The sequence below is a fragment of the Capsella rubella genome, unplaced genomic scaffold, assembly GCF_000375325.1.
Source record: "Capsella rubella cultivar Monte Gargano unplaced genomic scaffold, Caprub1_0 scaffold_5, whole genome shotgun sequence".
Lineage (NCBI taxonomy): Eukaryota > Viridiplantae > Streptophyta > Magnoliopsida > Brassicales > Brassicaceae > Capsella > Capsella rubella.
Window position 1 is genome coordinate 5,043,857 of NW_006238919.1, and position 15,658 is coordinate 5,059,514.

The 15,658-nt window shown below is 34.7% G+C and overlaps 1 long non-coding RNA gene across 4 annotated transcripts; it reads right to left on the reverse strand.

Moving 5' to 3' along the window:
* Positions 1 to 8,851: 8,851 nt before the first annotated feature.
* LOC111830538 lies at positions 8,852 to 13,099 on the reverse strand. 4 transcript variants are annotated; one of them, XR_002833954.1, is made up of 5 exons: positions 12,929 to 13,099; positions 12,760 to 12,821; positions 12,599 to 12,657; positions 11,797 to 11,890; positions 8,852 to 9,071 (listed from the first exon to the last, which is right to left on the reverse strand). It is a non-coding gene; the product is annotated as an uncharacterized LOC111830538 (long non-coding RNA). The 4 variants fall into 4 exon arrangements; XR_002833953.1 differs by having other exon boundaries at positions 8,852 to 9,199; XR_002833952.1 differs by lacking the exon at positions 8,852 to 9,071 and adding an exon at positions 10,720 to 11,310 and having other exon boundaries at positions 11,535 to 11,890.
* Between the last annotated feature and the right edge of the window lie 2,559 nt (positions 13,100 to 15,658).

Genomic DNA, 15,658 nt, shown 5'->3' on the forward strand with positions numbered 1-15,658 from the left:
AACCGATAACCGAAATAAACCCGAAAAAACCGAATCTATACATATGATATATGATTATATGTTTACCTTATATGTTCAATTGAATAGATGTTTGGTTACTTGGTTGCTTTGGAGGATACAATAGGACTCAACAATCTTTATTTCATGGGAATGGCAAAACTTTGATCCGATCAACTTTGTTTTACTTTTCTCTCACTCTTATCTCGGCTTAAACTTAGATTTTCTTTTGTTTTGTTTTTCAAACTTAGAACTATGTCCTTCTTCTCTTATCTCAACTTAGTTCGTAGTTAGACTTGGATGTCTCGTTTCTTTCCCTTTTACTCACTTGGTGTTTTAATTTAAGTTTTTTAACGTTAGCAAGATGAGTTTGAATTCACAGGAATTATCGGTTAATTCGGTTAACAACCGAACCGAACCAAAGACTAACCGAACCGAACCGAACCAAAATTTCTAAAATATCCGAATGGTTATTATATTACTATATCCATACTAACCGAAACCGAACACAACCGAACCGAAACCGAATGGTTAACCGAATGCCCAGGCCTATCTTACAATATGAATATGTTGTGTAGGATGTTTTATCATCGCCGTAAATTTTCTTTGTGTATATTATAATTTGGCTAAACTCCCTTGATGGGATTGTTCTCATTGATCAAGTATTTATACAATACTAACATATAAGGCTAAATATGTATCTAAGGATATAAGTTATACACAAATCAAATAATTTACTGTATCCTATCTAATACACCCCCCCCCCCCCGTAGCAGCAGTAGCCTTCCGGATGCAAAGACTTGACCAAAACTCCAAGAAGCCCTTTTGTAAAAATGTCAGCTAACAGATGGGAAGATAGAACATGAAAAACATTGATGTTGTAAGTTCATGCTTCAGTGGAGACTGTACAAAAATAATAGTGTTGAGATTTCAGAATTGCTGGAACAAGATCGAAGCTGTTTTAGTGAGAAAAAATATTGAAGAAGCATTAATTGATGATGTGGACCGTGTGTGATTTACTATTGGAGATATTGTTAGTTTTTTTTAGAGGATTCATGCAAAAAAAAATCTAGAAGATTTGGAAGATATTGTTAAATCGAGAAAAAAGGAAAACCGATATTATCTAGTAAGGCAAACCTAGAAAATGTCTTAACCCACAAATATAAAAGGGATTGAGGAGATGCTTCTGAGGTTTAGCCGTTTTTGAGAGAAGAATTCTTTCATAGGTTTTTCTATTTTAGAGAGTACGAGTTTACTATTGACGGTGAGAAAAAGAGAGAAATAACGTAGAAAACAAGTCGTGTATTGTCTCTTTTTTCTTTAGGTTAGAAATCGGTATGGCCTCAAGCTAAGAGGGTGTTCTTAGGCTGTGATTAACTCCAATTAAGAGTGTGTAATCATCTTAAAATTTTCTTATAAATTTTGATTCTCAATGCACCGAGTTTTGGGGAATTTTTGTGTTTTCAAGTCCATCTTGTTTTTTCACTTAGTGTCAGAGCGGACATCTTAACCGAGTTGTTACTCAACAAGATGAAGATCCTGTAAAGGAAGATGGATGCATCACGAGAGGTAGCTTTTCTGCAACAGCCAATTATGCTTAGAGAAACAAACTATGGTCATTGGAAAGTTAAGATGGGGCATAATATTAGAAGTATTAGTGAAGATGCTTGGATTGGGGTGGAAACTGGTTGGACTGAACAATTTAAGAAGGGTGTCGATGGAGAAGACGTGCCTAAGCCTAAGGATAAGTGGACCGATGATGAGAAAAAATTGTCCAATATGAATTTAAGAGCGTTGTCTGCCATCTTTAATGCACTTAACCAAGAACAGTTCAAGCTAATACAAGGTTGCAACACGGCGAAGGAGGCATGGGATATGCTTCAAGTGTACTATGAGGGAACCACAAGTGTGAAGAGAAGTAGGCTGGATTTACTCGCATCCCAGTTTGAGAACCTTCGGATGGAAGAAAACAAAAAGGTTAGTTCTGTTAACGCAAAATTAAGCACCATTGCAAATAAGGCTAAAGTTCTAGGAAAGAAGTATAAGGATAAGAAACTGGTGAAGAGTTTTCTTAGATGTCTTCCACACAAGTTTTAAGCTCACAAGTCTGTGTTGACTGTATCTCTTGACATAGACACCATGAGTTTCAAAGAAGTAGTGGGAATGATGAAGGCACAAGAGATGGAGTTGGAGCCACAAATTCCTGTTACTTAAAAGGGAGTTGCACTTGTTGTTTCTAATGATAGATAAATATTTGAGAGTATGCTGGTGAAGAATTTTAAAAGTTCGTTGAAAAGAGTTGACAAGGGAAATATGAGATTTTATGGGGTTTCTCGATCAGAAGAGGGTGAAAGGTCAATAAGAAAAACTGAATTGACATTTCATAAATGTCAGGGAATTGGTCACTTTAAATCTGAGTGTCCCACCATAAAGAAAAGAGAAGTTCAGTGTTTTGATTGTAAGGGTTTTGGTCACTCAAAGCTCGACTACGTGAGTGGACACATAAGAAGAGATAGATCTTAAACATATAATGAAACAGAAAGTGAAGACGAAGACAATAAAGTCAAGGGGTTTGTTTCTTTCCCATCCATGATTCAGAAGTATGACTCATTTGATAGTGAAGACGAGAGTGAAGCTGAAACACTAGTTGCATCTTCAAAATTCGAAAAAAATGTGTAGGAATCAGAAAGTGAAACTGAGGAAGAAGAAGATCAAGATGTTCTTAGACGAGAATTTCAGGTAATGTATGAGAACTGCTTGAAAATTAGAAAAGAAAACCTACAACTGATAAAGGAGGTGATAGTCTTGAAGGAAAAACTTGTTATGGAGAAAGAGAAGAGAACATCACTAGAACATGAGCTCGCTGAAACGAAGAAGAAGATTTCTCATGCTTAACAGTGGAACAAAGGATCTGGAATTTTTTTTTGAAAATGGGAAGACCTGCAAAACTCAACGATGGCCTTGGTTATCAAAGGAGAAACGTCAATGAGAAAAATGGATTTTGTGAAATTCGTTTAAGGGAAAACTAAAATGAAAGAAAGAATTCAAATGGGTGCTACTATTGCAGAAATAATGGGCATATTAAGAAGTGCTGCTATAGATTTCAAGAAAAAGTGAGGAGATTGATAAGTCAAAAGAGGTATTACCCATTTTACAATAATTCTTCACGTGTTTTTATGAGAAAATTGGATATGTATCATAATCAAGTTGTTGCATAACCTTCAATGAGATATGTTAAAGGTAGCCTTGGTACTTTGATAGTGCATGCTCAAGGCATATGGCAAGCAACAAAAATTGTTGGGAGACTACACTATGGTGGATGAAAGCAAAGTGAAGTTTGGTGGAGGTGTAGAAGGGAAAATTAAAGGGAAGGAAAACTTGAAGGGTCTAATTTATCGAAGTTGATGAATGTGTATTATGTTCAGGGACTTTAAGTCAACTTGATTAGTGTGAGTCAACTTTGTGATAGTGGATTGAAAGTTATGTGTGACAAGTGGAATTGTTGGGCTTGCAAGAAGAAAAGTGAAGTGATACTTACAGGTATAAGATCAGGCAATGACTTCTTCATGTGGGATGAATCAAAGAATTGTATGAAGCCTAAGAAGAACAATCTTGCTGCATCACCTCAACATCAAGGCAAGAGAAACCTTAAAAGCATGTCAAAGCAAAAGTTCTCAATTGCTATTCCCAATCCTAAGCAAAAGAACCACATTTTCATGTGGCTAAACTAAAGACGGTGTCGTGGATCTTCAGGTGGAGCAAATGGAAGAATAAAATCTTCTTGTTCAAAATATGTATGCCATAAACTTGTTGGAACAGGTTGCAGTGTGTTTCACTAACTTCCTGAGCACATCATTGAAGATGGCGAATGTTTAAGCAGGTTTACCTCTAATTGCCTCCAAGCTTACTCATTTGGAAGCACTGGAACGAACAATCCAGTATGTGCGGGGTATGTTAAACATCAAGATCAAGTGATCAACATATAAGAGGTTATGTGACATTGGTGGTACAAGCTGGATAAGAAGCATCAAGAAGCAGGATGGGATGTCTTTGTCACTACTAGAACGCAAGTCAAGTGAAAAACGAGATGGGCTTGAAAACACGAGAATTCCCCAAAACTTGGCGCACCTAGTATCGACTTTTATTAGAAATCTTTAAGATGATTACACGCTCTTAATTGGAGTTACTCACAGCCTAAGAATACCCTCTTAGCTTGAGGCCAAAACGATTTATAACCTAAACAAAAGAAGAGACTATATACACAGCTTGTTTTCTACATTAGTTTTTTCTTTTTCTCACTGTCAAGAGTAAACTCGTACTCTCTAAAATAGAAGAACCTATGAAAGAATTCTTCTCTCACAAACGGCTAAACCTCAGAAGCATCTCCTCAAGCCCTTTTATATTCGTGGGTTAAGAGATCTTCTAGGTTTGCCTTACCCGATAATATCGTTTTCCTTTTTTCTGGATTTGATATATCTTCCAAATATTGTAGATCTTTGGTTGCACGAAACCTTTACAACAACTAACAATATCTCCATTATTATATCACACAGTCCACGTCATAAGTTAATGCTTCTTCAATATTTCGTCTCATTAAAACATTTTTGAACTTGTTCTAGCAATTCTGAAATCTAAACACTTTTATTTTTGTTCAGTCTCCATTGAAGCATGCAGTTACAATCTCCCCCTTTTTTATTGAATTTGACAATCCAAGCATTCTTGTACTGGGACATAAATCTATAACATAAACCAAGTGCTCACCATACTCGATGAAGGTAGGAAAGTAAGTACCCCAACAAAAGATTATGAATCTCCCCCGTAGTTTCAGACTTTCCTCCTTCAAAACCTTGGAACCCCCTTTAACAAATGTGACCAAGAGCTACACGTTTCCGGAAAAAATGTATATCAATCTCAATATACTTTTGTCCGCTGATACCGAACCAGATTCAAGAAGAGATAAATTGCACTTACAATGTCACAAAACACAATGGATGCTTTTGGAGAGGAAGACTCATCTCAAGATAAAGGTTGCGTAGCCACGTGAGCTCGGCAATGACATTGTATATAATGCCTTACAAACTAATTTGTCCTTGAACATTTTCTAATTATATGCTTTTACCTTGGCCTCAGATTCTGTGTTTTCTTATTGCAGGTTTGTTACATGTAAACTATTGATGAATTGTTTGTTACATGTAAACTATTGATGAATTATGATTTTGTACATAAAACTACAGCTCATCCTACAGCTCATCCTAGTTTCAATATGTTTACTTGAAAAGCAGCTATTTGAGTCACATGTTATAAGTTTTAATATATTTACTTAGTTTTACTCTCCCAATTTGGCTCATCCTAGTTGTTTGGAGAAAATAAACATGCGTTTTTTTGGGATGCATGATGCATAAGGTCAAGGTGTGAGGATTACTCACTCAAATAAAAATTCAAAAACCAATATGAAGAAATCATGTTTCAATTGAGCATGATAGGTATGAACAAATCTTGCTTCTATTTGGAGTCCTTCAATAACATTGTCGAGCTCATGATTGTTTTATGTTTGGTTCAACCTATCCATGTGTGGATAATATGGTTAGGATTACAATTCCCATAAAAATTATATTCCCATCTCATCTCTTTGGTAACATATATGAATTCAGGTTTGATTTGGAAATGTTACTAGAGTCTGTGAGATGCAAGCCAATAAATGTGTGCAATTGTTTTTTGGTAAAGATCAACATTTTCTCAATCTCTATGTAGACATGTTATTTGATCAAATTTGGTTGTGCAATGTGCGACTCAGTTTTAGTGGGTTTGAGAATTATAACTTGTGTAGTGTTTTTTATCTATATTTATTTCATTTGTTTTGGTTTTTGTCTCCTTTTACCGTAGATATGATCAAGATGATGAACCATCACAGCTAGATCTCGTGGGTGTGTTTGGTAGTATATGGTGGACACAATATTAGAGCCTCCTCTTGTAATAGCAAAACTTGTTGTCTTAATTATTGTTGTGGACCATCCACTGGAAAAATTGCGTTATTTGGTTCACATGATCGTTCAGCTATGCTTATTAGTTTCTGAATCCCTTTCTGAAACAGTTGAGCTTGGAAGGAAATGGGTACCATCTTTTAGGAAATTTAACATTTAAGATAGAGCTCTTGAATCCTATTTTTCCAGAAGATAGATTACTAGAAGGAGACGTATGCAACCTATTTTTCTCAAAGAGATGGCCAACGAAGGTCGTTTAGAGTTACCTTAATAGCTTTTACTTTTACTGGTGCTTTGGATATATTTTAAAAAGCTAAGAGCGATTATCATATTTTATTATGATTCATGTTGGCAGAGAATGAATTATTTTCAAAAATGATTAATATCTATAAAAATGGTTGGACAGTGTAGTATGCTACTCCCTGTCTTGGTAACAACCTTATAGACAATCCTAGGATGATTCAGGTACACTAATACACTCCTTTATAATTCCTTTTACTTCTTATATATGGACTAATTGTTGTAGGCTTGCAGTAGCAACGTAGCTTAGATGTTAAGTCTTCTTTGTAATTCTTTTGTTATATTCAGGGAGATTTCTTTGTTAAAAGTGTTTCAAGATTCGTTTGACTTGAACTGACTATCTCAGGTTTTATTTTCTTTTCATTTTCATGACTTTTATTGAATTTTCTGACGTAAAACTGATAAGAAAAATATGTCTACCAGGAAGATTTGCTTGGGAGTTGGTTCATTTCTGACATGATTTGTCATAATAAGGTCTTGATTTTGATTGAAATTCTTAACTAAAACTTGATTAGAGGTGTAACGAAGCTGTGTATTTCTCTTCCTTTATTTATATTCGGTTATGATCAATTTAGTTTATGCAACTTATAATAAGTTCATGTTTGCTACTTTATTGATCGATTGAATTGCATTATGTTGTTTGTTTTTGATACGATGCAATCTTAGAATCTCTCCAAGTTCTCAAGAAAGAGAGATGAACATGTCACGAAGGTTAGTATGACTTTAGCCAGTTGTAGCAAGTCAGTTAGTAAAAACAACACATGTTTCTTGCATAAGAAAGACATGAAATAGACAAAGTAATCGCAGTATCAGATCCAATGACAAAAACTTCTCGAAGATTGTTAAAAGCCAAAGACTGAGATGTAACCGCTTCATCAAGATCTTCACAACTAACCAAAGCTTATTTGAAATGAATACATTCTCGTTTGATACTAACGATGCACAAGAAAATCAACTGCATTCACGTTTTGTAGGAAGCTAAGTGATCCCCTGAATGTCGAACAACCCAACATATCTCATATATAGGGAAAACGGCCTATTCCCCCATAAACTAGGTTACTTTATCGTATTTATACACGAAACTTTTTCGTGTGCCTATAACTACATAAACTTGTATTAAATTTGAATTTCTTACACGAACAAAACAAATTCGGTCAAAACCCACAAATCTCTAAACGACGTTACTGTTCCGTTAAAAGAAAAATGATTAGGATGCCACGTGGATGTTTATAATACAAAACGACGTCGTATTATTTCAAAAAAATAAAAATATTTAAAACCTTACCAATCTAAGAATCGAACATTACCTCCTACACACAAATGCTTATTAAATACCAACTGTGCCAACTAATTTAATTGAATGATGACAATCAAATAATATGTATAACAACTTCAAGTGAGATGTCCAGGATCGGTCGAGTTGGGAATTTGTAACGTGATTCTTCTTCTTTGTATATGATTTGAAACGTGAATGATGTATACGATTTGAAACGTGATTCTTCTTCTTTGTTGAATTAGTCACCTTACATCACTTTTTCTCAGATCTGTTGATGAACTTATTATTTGGTTAAGATCTCTGAGATTTGATTCAACTGGATTGCGAAAAAAGAAACGTCAAAATTAAAACTGGAAATTTATTCAACTGGATTTTGGAAAAGGAAAATCAAAATTGGAAACGATGGTGGTGGGAAATGGAAATGAAGAAGAGATGACGAACTGTCGAAAAAAAAAAAAGAGATTAAGAAGTCGAAGAAAGAAAAGAGAGAAGAGATGAATTTCTCTTTTAGTTCTGACATCCCACTTGAAGTTGTTATATACATTATTTGCTCGTCATTGTTTAATTAAATGAGTTGGCACAGTTGGTAGTGAGTAACCATTATGTGTGAGAAGTAATGGGTTCGATTCTGAAAATGGTATGGTTTGAATTATTTTTACTCTTTTGAAATAATACGACGTCATTTTGTGTTATAAACATCCACGTGGCATCCTAATCATTTTTCTCGTAACGGAACAGTAACGTCGTTTAGAGATTTGTGGGTTTTGACCGAATTTGTTTTATTCGTGTAGAAAATTCAAATTTAATACAAGTTTATGTAATTATAGGCACGCGACAAAGTTTCGTGTATGAATGCGATAAAGTAACCTATTTTATGGGGGAATATGCCGTTTTCCCCTCATATATACAAAGGTTAGTATTATTCTATAATCTTTATAAACTAGAACATATGATTTAAAATAAACAAGAATATGTTCCTCCTTCATAATTAAGAGTAACCTAATAAATATGGAAAGGATTTGGCCTTATTGGTTATGGCTTCTGCAACTTGATTTGCTAATCCCCCATTGAAAGTAAAGGATGCATGCATTTTCCTTGTCACTTGAGGACGAATCTCTTGTGTAACGCTTCTCAATCTCGTCATATGATTGTAATATTTCTTGTTTAGCATTTTACATGTTTTTTATTTTGGGTTTTCTTTTATTGTAGATATGATCAAGATGGTGAACCATTAGAGCTAGCTCTCATGAGTAAAATTAACATATTCATATATCTTGCGCCAGCAGAATGACTGTAAGGAGTTTTAAGTATCAATTTCCATATGTCGTTAAAGCACAATGGTTGGAGAATGCATGATGTTAAAAATCTCTTTAATGGTAACAACCTTTAAAACCATCTTGTGATGATTCAGTTAAACTAATACACTCCCTCCTATTTCATTTTACGTAACTTCGATATCAAGGTACATTGAATTGCAAATCCGAAAGGGCCAGACAACTCTTCTCCATCTTTCTTGGCTAGCAAGAACGTAAAGGAATAGCTAAGTTTTGAGATGAGCTCTCATCTTCTTTATTAAGCAAAATAAAAACTGAAGTAAAATGACAGTGGTTCGATCATATATTTCCTCATGGCGATAAGATCAAACCTAAAAACAAGGAATATATGAACACCAAAAATTTTAAGCTCCTAATCTCTTCATAACTTAAATAACAATGAAAACAAAAAAAAAACAAACTATAAGTCAAATGGATAAAAAATGGGATTATTGCAGAATCTGCCACTTCGTGGGCCTAATATTTTACATCTGCTATTTTTGGGCAGGCCTTTTGGATTTGCCATTAATGAGCTATAAAAAAGACGAAGACGCCCTCCAACCATTAAGCGGGATCGAGACAGTTTAAAATATTTTTTTCCTTTTACAAGAGGTGGATCTGCTCATCGATATTATGTTTTCTACTATAACTAGGGTAGATTTTTTGTGCTTCACATTTCGTAGGGTTTTGCTATATAGTGGATTTAATAAAAGGTATTGTGTTGAGTAGCATAAGAAAGGAGTTGTCTTTTTGTGGATAAATCGAAAGAAAGAATTTTCGTGTGCCACATTCGTAAGGATGGTTCTCAAAAAGAAGAAATATGATTGTAAGCTAGCGACAAATTTAAAAAGGTACGAACACTATCTGCAGATAGGTTGTGTAGCTATGTTATGAGTTTTAAGTCCTCTATAAAAGTGGTTTTTGGGTTAGAAGCGTTAAGTTTGGTTTCTGTCTGTGCTATGTCGTCCTTCCTCTGCAATCTGCATCTTAAGACTGTGTTGTATATTGACCTTAGTAATTTACTTTGGTGTACTCATGTCTACGCTTATGTCTATACTTCTTAACATTTAGCCTAAGAGGCATTAAGCTCCGTTTCATTCTCTACTTTGTCGTCCTGCCTATCCTGGTTTTTAATGTGTTAGAATGCTTATCTGTATTGAATATTATATACTGCTAAATATATGGATATGTCTGTTCTGTGTAGGGATCTGAAATCCCAGTCGTTATTATTGCTGGGAGTTGGGAATGCTCAGATATGGGATATAGGATATTATTCTTGCAAAAGAATGTTGTGCACGTTGCATATCTATGTCTGCTGATAAGAGCTATGGACAATTGATATATATTGTGCGTGAAGAATTTGAGCTTGGTGGTATGAACTTGAAATCGAAATTAAGTTATTGGCTTCCTTGTCAAATGTCAGTGTTCTTTGTGAATAGACGACCTTCTGTAATTATGACAAGCAATATGAGTGTGAGGAATTGTCTTGCAGTTAAAGAAGAGATTGTTCATTTAAACTTGTTATTGTCTCTAGAACTGCAAAGTGCTGAGGATGTTGGTCAGGGTATAAGAAAACAATGTGGTACTGTTGAAAAAGGCCAAGATCCATCAGCTGTTCAAAACACACCTATGTTTGCAAGGATAAGGGTGCGTTAGGGAGGATCAGCAGAGCCACATACCAATGACGGCAATAGAATGGGTGGCCTGCCTTAGGAGAGAAATATTTCCTATCAATGATGTTAATTGTGAAGATGGGGCAATTAGAATGCTCTTTGTTCCATAGTCAACTCCTTCAAAAATAACTAAGAGAAATTATGGAAACGACGAGGCGTTGGATGATTGGAGTTGCACTAATACTAGTGGGATTATAAGTCTTGCTGATGCTGCTACACCCTCACTATCTCCCTCGCTGTCTCCCAAGTCAAGGGACAGCAGTGCACCAATTAATGTGATGTCTGAAGATTCTTTGTCTAATGAAGATGAATAAATTCTAAATCAAGTAGACGAAGTTGAGAAACATGAGAAAGAATGAGCTAATTGCAAGGGTACAAAGAAAATTTTGGAGAGTGAAGACGATCATGTGGGTACTCAGTGTGAAGATAGTTTCACTGATGGTGTTGTTAGCTCATGGTGAGATGAGGATGTTGGTAATCATGACTGGGATACCATATTTGACAAACAATATCCTCTTGAATTTTCAAACAGTTTCTTCGAGGTTGTAGATCCCTGAAAAGCCACAATGGCAGATGTATCTGAAGCGCCTGTTGGTGAAGAGGACATAGGTTCGGCTGTTCTAGCCTACGCTACAAGAGCAAGAGAACCTAATTTGTCTTTTGAGGACAACTTCCACCTGGTGGTTCAGATGTTCTTGACACCAACAATGGAAATAATCATCAGTTTGGGGTTGGTTGGGGCAGTGAAGGTGTAGTTGCTGCAACTGCAACTAAAGAAGCAACTGTTATTTCACCTATAGTAGGGGAGCCTATTGCAAGAAATCATCGTAATGTTGTGTTTGATGAGGACAACAAAGCTTGTGATGGTTCGCTAGTGCTAAACAAGTGCTTTGATGAAAGTAAAAAGATCCAGTGGGTGTGCGATAGAATTTGCAGAAGAAGATGCTATATATACTGGCCGTGTGTTTAAATATAAGATAGCTATGCAGAATACCTTAGCTATATATACCATAAGAGATTGTTCCACTTCAAGCTAGCCGATTCTTATACAAAGAGGTTGATCTGTGTTTGTGTTAATCATCATTGTCGATGGAGAGTATTTGGTCATGTAGTCTCTCCTTATTCAAGCAATTTTGAAATCAAAATAGCAAGACTAACCCACACTTGCTCAATAACGGCTAGGTCACAATATGAGAAACAAGCATCTACAAAACTGATAGCTGAAGTCTTGAAAGAAAAGTATTCAAACGGTTTACCTGGACCAAGAGCAATTTACATTCCGGATATTGTTCAGTCAGAACTTAAGGTTTCTATAACAATTTGATGCGAAGATCCGGTCAGGTAGCAAGACTGGGCAGAACGGAAAAATAAATTGTTGGTAGGGGCTGAGACACTAAAATGGGACAATGCAAAGAAAGCAATCAATGCATACGTATGGGGGGGAAACAACTAAGTGCATGATGCAACTAAACATGAAACAACATGGAACCCCCAAAATTGGAAATGCGAAACACTATGAAGCACAAACACAGGGAGCATAATCTATTTTGCAACCATAACAAGACAATTGCAGACAGATGGGAGCATAAATCAAATGAAGAGGGAAAGCACGAGTAATTGGGAAAGGTAGCTAAACCCTAAAGACACGGATGATAGGCAAACCAAGCATAAAACAACAACGACGGTAACCGGGAAAGGTAGCTTAACCGTAAAGACATGGATGATAGGCAACCCAAGCATAAAACAACATGGATGGCGTGAGACAACTAAAGCGTAAGAAAAAAATAAAATGAGTATACATAAGGAAGAAGGGGAGTCACCTAATAGAGATGGGGGAAAGAGAACTTAGTGCATCAGGTGAGTAAAACTTAAGAACAGGAAACGTCAGCAAAACTAAACTACATTCATGTGAAACACCATCAACTACATACACAGCTACCATGAATTCTTGGATGGAAGCAGACACCAAGTAGGGAAGAATATCACGCGTAATGCACAGGTAAGGACAGTAATAACATAAACAAAACTATAAAATAGGCAAAAAGGGTACGGCTGAACCTGGCCGAGAAACGGGTGAGCCGTCACTCCCAAGTGAATCCATTTGTGAAGAACAAAAGCTACAGAAAAGACGGAAAAATGAGCAGAACATATTTATCAACGAATCATTAAGCAATTACAGGAGCAAGAAACAAATTGAAAGCTATGTCATGGGCGAAAACCTATCGAAATGGAGACAACAGCAGCGATAAATGGGTATCAAAACCGACAGCAACCTGCAAACCTATCGAAATTGAGACAACACGAAGGGAACAATGGGTATCAGAACCTAAATCATGAAAAACCCAAGGAGGAGAATCTTGTAAATAAGACAGAGCCATTGTTGCTGACCCAAAATCAAATCGTGATGGTGGGAACCAAATTGCAACGAGGGTTTGTATTCTTTACCCCTGATTTCATCTACTGCATTACACCTCTCCTCCCAGAGTAATTGACATAAATTTAGAAGGAAAACGACATAAATCCAGAAGCTTCGTGTTGTTCCATCCACCGAGAGGGACGGCGGCTAAGAGCACCTTTACTGGTGACACACCTACAATTTCCCAAAAACCAATTAAATAATTATATTTTAATTATATATATATATATATATATATATATATATATTTTAATAAACGAACCAATAGATGATGGACAAGTGTTGAGCAACGTTTTCTAAATGGCTTAAGGAAGCAACGTTTTCTAAATGGCTTAAGGAAGCAACGTTCCTTTCTCTCTCTACTACTTTTTCATATTTATTATTATAGTAATAAAATGTAACTGTCTAAAATACTATACTGGAGATGGTATAGTAGTTTTTAGTTTTTTTTTTCTAAAAAAAAAATAACAAATAAAAAGCAAAGCGAGATGAAGGCTAATACTGTCTTTTCGAGTGGACATAAATGGCAAACCGACAATGGGATTGCTAAAGTCCTACATACAGCAAATGCCATCGCCAAAAGTCCTTCCTAGGTAATTAACTCAAAAGAAATTCATAAATGTTACCTATGTGATTACCATCTTTGGATGATGAATAGTGAATATGGTTTGCAATAAATTGACTGGTTTGTTGTAGCTCAATAATTGGTTAACCAACCCAGTAAAAGTATATGTTCTATAATCAAATTTGGTATTGATCTGGAAATCTTGCTAGTGGCAAGAATGAATTTTGTATGTTGTGAATAGTGATGTGGAACTCTTACTAATGAATTTTGTGTGTTATAGATGTGCATAGTGATGTGGACTATATGGTTGTTGTGTCAATTTTTGTGTGGTTGATGATTGTGGTTTAAAGTTACAGTTTGTGTCATCGTATTTATAAAGTGGGCAGAAAAGATTCACTCACTTAGTAGTTTATTACTCACCACTATTTCTTGTCCGTAGGCCAAGATGAGAATATCGAGTAGCTAGCCATGTATAGTAACAATATAAGTTATTTCACATTAAATAATAAGTGTAAAAAATATTTCTCATTGTATTTTTTTTTTGTAAGTAAATACACAAAAACCAGAAAAGGTAATATGCTTATAAGAATAAACTAGAGAGTATCCCATGCTGTAATTGGAAACTTATATGTAATGTTAATTTTAGTTACAAAAGAATTACTAGATTTCTATTTTATTTACTATTTACATTTTATAATCTTATATATTTACTATTTGACGAGAATATTAATATAGTTTCATTTGTGTTTTTATAACTGAAATACACAAAAATGATTAAATTTACAAAATCGCAAAAGTTTCTCAAAGTAAAAATAAAAAATTATATGAGAAAAAATATTATATATATATATATATATATAAGAAATTTCAAAGTGTAACCCACAAAACTAATAATAATAAAAATATATAATTGTGTTACATAAGAATAGAATGTACTATTCTCTATAACCAAAACTCATGAATAATTTTACGAAGCCTTTAAGAAAAGAAAAAAAACCATAGAATATTTGTTCATTTACCATATACTTAATTTTTTATTTTTTTTTGTTAACTAGAGTATTATTATTCTCAATTAAAAACGAAGTAAGATTATAGCAGCAAAGCCAAACTAGTCAAAAACACTAAAACAAACTTTGCAAGAAATTAAAGGAAAAAACTGAATCTCTCACTTAACCCTCGTCCTAGGAACCTTTATGATATACACTAGATAGCTAAATTCTATGCATAAATTAAGAAACTAGTCATGAGTACTATAGCACTCTCTCTCCTGTTATAATTACATTTGGGAAAAATGTCATAAAAATCCCGAACTTTCAAATTTGTGACGGTTTAAACCCGAACTTTAAAGAAGTCATTTTAATCACAAAGTTTTGTTGACTTTTCTGTAAAATAGCTAAGTTTTGTTGACTTAACCGATTTAAACACGACGTTTAGTTTCTCTTAAAATTGCAAAGATGGGGTTAACTATCCGTGAGTTGCTTCCGTTTCAAACCACAAAACGACGTCGTTTAACATACCGAAGAAACTAAATCCCAAAATCGATTCATAATTCACAAATCTAACTCCCTAACCATAGAAAAAGCCACAAAATTTCTTTACTTCTTGTTGAATTGTTGCCATAGCGCGGACCCATGGAGGAAGAAAACGACTTCCAACATCGTTTTATCGTCTAAGAAACATGGTCATTTAGGCTAAACAAAAACAGCTCACAGATAGTTAACCACATCTTCAAGTTTTTAACAAAAATTAAATGTCATGCTTAAATAAGTGAAATCAACAAAACTTAGCTATTTTATCGAAAAGTCAACAAAACTTTGTGATTAAAATTACTTTTTTAAAGTTCAGGATTAAATCGTTCCAAATTTGAAAGTTCGGGATTTTAATGACATTTTTCCCAATTACATTTATAGTCCAAGTTCTTATTTCCTTCTTCTTTCTCCTTTTTCTGTTTTCAATAGTTTCATACATGTCATTTTCTTTTATAACATGCTATTGCACTTAATTACACGTGATAACATGAGATACATCTCTTTACCACCTTACTTTATAATATTTCATGTTATTTATAAAGATTGCATGTGATTTATTCCAAAAATACATGTTATTCAGTTTATTTTTTTTGAACAAAAATGTGTGT